General features: G+C 46.4%; 1 protein-coding gene across 1 annotated transcript in view; it reads right to left on the bottom strand.

Annotated features, from left to right (window-relative positions):
- LOC109841408 (galacturonokinase) overlaps window positions 1-5,266 on the bottom strand; it is a 14,479-nt gene that overhangs the window by 1,196 nt on the left and 8,017 nt on the right.

Consider the following 5,266-nt stretch of genomic DNA (forward strand, 5'->3'; position numbering starts at 1 on the left):
CCAAACCTCGCTGCACCCCCTCGCACCCCGCTGCCAGCAACCCTAGCCACAGCCGATGATGTGTAGCTTGTTGGATTCCCTCGACATCTCAGTCATAGAACTGATGAGAGAATGTGTAGCTTGTTCGATTCCCTCGACATTTCAGACCTAGAACTGATGAGAGGAAGAGTGTATATCTCACGGTGTTGAGATATATCACTGTCGATTCTTGTTTCCTTTGAGAAACAAGAATTTAGTTGAGATCCTACTCTTGTTGTGCAGCAGAAGTGCTGCCGAATTTTTCACTACGCACAACAAGGGAAGGAGAACAGGTAGTTGATCTAAAGCCTGATCGATGAAGGAGATCATCAAGAAGTTGAACCCCCGGAGGTCTCAACTTTGATGCAGTTGATGAAGTTGTCGGCTGGTGAGAGTGCGGCATGGCCACCGAAAAAGTTAGAGCTTCCACCCATCGATCTGAAACTTGATAGACCAGCTACTTACCTAAGTTAGTCACGGCGGGTAAGATACACCCTTGCAAGGAGGAACCTGGAGGGGTACTTGACAGGAGAGACGACAGAGCCGGCTGAAGGCCCAGCTGGAAGAGATGAGTGGAAGTCTACTCATATGTTGGTGTACATCTGGCTCCTCAACTCATTGGTCCAGTTGATCGCCGCCACAGTAGATGGCATCAGGAAGGTGATAGATGTCTGGGAGAAGTTGAGGAGGACCTATGATGGGGTGGGAAACAACCTGAGGGTGTTCCAGATCAATGGAGAAATCGACGCCATAATTCAGGGAGAGAGGACTGTCCAGGGGTATGCCATAGAGCTGGAGCGCCTGTGGATAGATTATGATCACTTCTCACCTTGGGCGAGCTGTAAGGACCCGGAGTGCAAGGAGCGAGAGGCCTTTCTACAGGAGAGGACTATGGTGTTCCTCAAGGGGCTGGCATCGGAGTTTTTTCAGAGGACTGCATTGCTGCTAGCTCAGCTAAAGATTCCCACACTTGAGGAGGCAGTCTCGGCCATGATTCAGGAGGAGACTCGCATTAAACTGCAGACAGAGACAGGTGGACTTCCTGTGGTGAAGTCAGCATGGCGGCCTCTAACAACACTGGATCCAAAGGGGAGACTCGGCAGTGCTACAACTACGGTGAAGTGGGTCATCTAAGGCATGCTTTCACCAAGCCACCCAAGGAAGGAGATTCGGGTGGTCGTGGACAGGTTGGAGGTCGTGATCGTGACCGTGGGGATCGACGAGGTGGAAGAGGAGCAGGCAACCAGGCGAATCTGATGGTAGCAGAGGGAGAGGAAGCACCTGAGGTGGCCTTTGCTAACGAGGATCATGCGCTTCTGGAGATACTCAGGAAGAAGCAGAGAGTAGCAGGAGATGGAGATAGGAGGAGTGGGACTGAGGAGGCATCCACTTCGTTCTTTGCCAAAGGCAACACTGCTACTTATGCTCATCCGACCAAAGGTACTGATGACATACATGCTCTTGCTTCTATGTCTCCCGATAGGTCATCAGAATGGATAGTCGATTCCGGTGCGTCTCGACATGTGACAGGTAATGCTAGTGAGTTCTCATCATATACTCACTTAGCATCGGCTGATAGTATCTAAACAGCTGATGGTACATTTCAGCCAGTGGTTGGTAAGGGTACTGTCAATTGTACAGATTCGGTAACTTTGTCCAATGTTTTACATGCTCTTTCCTTTTCAGTCAATCTTTTGTCCATTAGTGCTATCATACTCCAACTAAAATGCATTGTTTCTTTTGACATTCCCAAGATGATCTTCCAGGAGATGGGGACAGGACGGAGACTTGGGGCTAGCACATGGAATAGCGGACTGTGGTACCTGGATCGTGAAGGGCTGGACTCAGCGTTGGTATATATGGTAGAGAGAGCAGGAGTAGGATCTGAGATGAGTGTTGAGAGTATGTTGATGCTTCATCACCAACGCTTGGGACACTCATCTTTTAGTGTTTTAAGTAGGTTGTATCCATCTTTATTTGAGAAAGCAAATAAACAGAAACTTGTGTGCGATGCATGTGACTTTGGAAAGCTTACTAGAAGCTCTTATGTTAATTCTGGTTATAGGAGTTCTCGTGCATTTGACCTGATACATTCAGATGTTTGGGGACCTTGTTCCATAAGTTCTATGAATGGATACAAGTATTTTGTTACCTTTATTGATTGTTTCTCTCGTGTTACTTGGTTATACTTGATAAAAAATAAGAGTGAAGTGTTTGGTTGCTTCCAAAACTTTCATAGGTATGTTCAGACTCAATACGGAACAGTGGTAAAGGTATTGAGGTCTGATAATGGGACAGAGTATACCAACAGAACGTTTGGGGAATACTTATCAGCTCAGGGAATACAGCACCAGACTACATGTTCATACACACCAGCTCAGAATGGGGTAGCGGAGAGGAAGAACAGACATCTTTTAGAGGTTGCTAGAAGTATGATGATCTCCGTGAATGTCCCAGAAACATTGTGGGGGCAAACAGTGTTGACCGCAACGGTGCTGATCAACAGAATGCCCTCGAGAGTGCTGGATTGGAAGTCTCTGTGTGATACGTTGAAGGGAGATAATGGTGGGCTTCTTCCACTAAAGGTGTTTGACTGTGTGTGCTTTGTGAAGGACAACAGGCAATCCGTCGGGAAGCTTGCCCCTAGAACGGTGAAGTGCATCTTTGTGGGATATTCTGCTACTCAGAAGGGATATGTTTGCTGAAGCCCGGTGGAGAAGAGGCTGTTTGTGAGCATGGATGTGCACTTTTGAGAACTCGAGCCATATTACACCCGGGAGGTAACCTCATCCGTTGGTGACTCGCCCGATACTGGAAGTATGAGGCGAGAGGGGGAGAATGGTGAGAGGCAGGTGAACAATGGTGACTCGCCCGATACTGGAAGTATGAGGCGAGAGGGGGAGAATGGTGAGAGGCAGGTGAACAATGTAAAGAATAATGTGAAGAAATCAATTTCTCTATCGATTCCTTGGGACGGAGAATTGGTTGAGGAGGAGCAGGAGAATGAAGAAGAAGAAGAAGAAGAGAAGGAGAAAGGAGGTGTTAGGCCCACGGTTCAGGGGGAACTACTTACCTATAGTAGGAAGGGGAAGCAAATTATAGGAACAGTACCTACAGTGCCACTGGTGCCAAGTCCCTTGACAACGTCTGCCCCGACTCTTGAGACACCTACACCACCACTAGATTCCTCCCAATGTGATATCATTCCAATCCTTACTCCTCCCACTCCAATATCAGTACGGAGGACTACTCGCAGCAATGCGGGAAATCCTCCTGATAGATATGGTTGGGATCTTACCCAGTTTGTATCATATTCTAACATTCACCCTACACATAGAACATTCATTGTATCATTGGACTCTGTTACTATACCTAACAATTGGCAGGTTGCTAAGGACCCAAAGTGGAAGTGGCTATGCACGAGGAGCTAGGGGCTCTTGAGAAGAACCGCACTTGGGAGTTAGTAAAACTACCAGAAGGAAAGAGAGCAGTTGGATGCAAGTGGGTCTTCACTGTGAAGTAAAATCCAAATGGACAGGTTGAGCGCTACAAGGCTCGTCTGGTGGCAAAAGGGTACAGTCAGACATATGACATTGACTACGATGAGACTTTTGCACCGGTAGCGAAGATGAACACTGTTCGGACCTTGATCTCTCTGGCAGTAAATGGTGGATGGAAGCTACACTAACTAGATGTGAAGAATGCATTTCTTCATGGAGATCTAGTGGAAGAGGTATACATGGAAATATCACCAGGATTCGACACAGATCAGACAGTAGGCAAGATCTGCAGATTGAAGAAGTCTCTCTATGGGCTGAAGCAGTCTCCTCGTGCTTGGTTCAACAGATTCAGGCGGGCTATGATAGGTATGGGGTATCAGCAGATTAACGCCGATCATACCGTGTTCTTTCGACGGAATGGAGGCCACATTACCATGCTTGCGGTATATGTGGATGATATGATTATTACAGGGGATGATGAGAAGGAGATTGCTCAACTCAAAGTGAGACTGGGTAAGGAATTCGAGATGAAAGATCTTGGCTTGCTTCGATACTTTCTTGGGATAGAGATAGCTCGAGTAGCGGAGGGGATTGTCCTCTCTCAAAGGAAGTATGCACTGGATCTTCTCAAAGAGACAGAGATGTTAGGATGCAAACCTGCAACTACACCGATCGACCAGAAGTTCAAGCTGGGTGCGGAGGCTGGAGAACCAGTTGATCGTGACAGATACCAGAGGCTGGTTGGCAGATTGATCAATTTGAGTCACACACGTCCCGATATCTCTTTTGCAGTAAGCGTGGTGAGCCGCTACATGCATGATCCGAGGAATGGTCATATGGACGCAGTGTATCAGATTCTGAGGTATTTGAAGAATGCCCCTGGAAAAGGGCTGATATTCAGGAAGAATGAACATGTGCGCATTGAGGGTTACTGTGACTCTGATTGGGCTAGCTGTGCTGATGACAGGAGGTCCACCTCAGAATACTACATCTTTGTAGGAGACAACTTGGTCTCGTGGAAGAACAAGAAGTAGTCAGTGGTGACGAGATCAACAGCTGAAGCAGAGTATAGAGCTATGGCCTTGGGAGTTGCAGAGTTGTTATGGTTGAAGAGTATGCTGGTGGAGCTGAAGCTAGATCAAGGAGCAAAGATGAAGCTATGGTGTGATAACAAGTCAGCCATCAGTATCGCCAACAATCTCGTACAGCATGATAGAACCAAACACATCGAGATCGATAGGTTCTTCATCAAAGAGAAGTTGGACAGTGGACTACTGGAGTTAAGTCATGTTCCAACTAAGGATCAGGCAGCAGATTGTCTGACTAAGGGACTTAGCTCAGTAGATATGATTAGAGGATGTGACAAGATGGGCTTAGTGGATATTTTTCACCCATCTTGAGGAGTGTTAACATATTAATAATATGTAAAGGGGCTTATTTGTAAGTCGTGTTTGTAGGGGCCTATATAAGCCCAAGTTATCTCAGCAATAAGATTAGAGTTTTCACTATTTTCTTCACGTTATAACGCTTACATCTGTTTAGATGGAACCGAACGGAGGAGAGGGGAAGTGAAGCGAAAAAGTTCACCACGTTTGGAAATTTTCCTTAAAGGTAATGGAAGGGAAGGGAGATGAAGAAATTAACGAAATTAAACTCAATTAACCTCCAATCTATATGATTTTATTCTCACCCGACTTGGGATGTAATGGAGGTGAAAGATTTTGAAACATCATGATATGAACCCAACG

This window comes from Asparagus officinalis, chromosome 5, assembly GCF_001876935.1.
Source record: "Asparagus officinalis chromosome 5, Aspof.V1, whole genome shotgun sequence".
In the NCBI taxonomy this organism is placed as follows: domain Eukaryota; kingdom Viridiplantae; phylum Streptophyta; class Magnoliopsida; order Asparagales; family Asparagaceae; genus Asparagus; species Asparagus officinalis.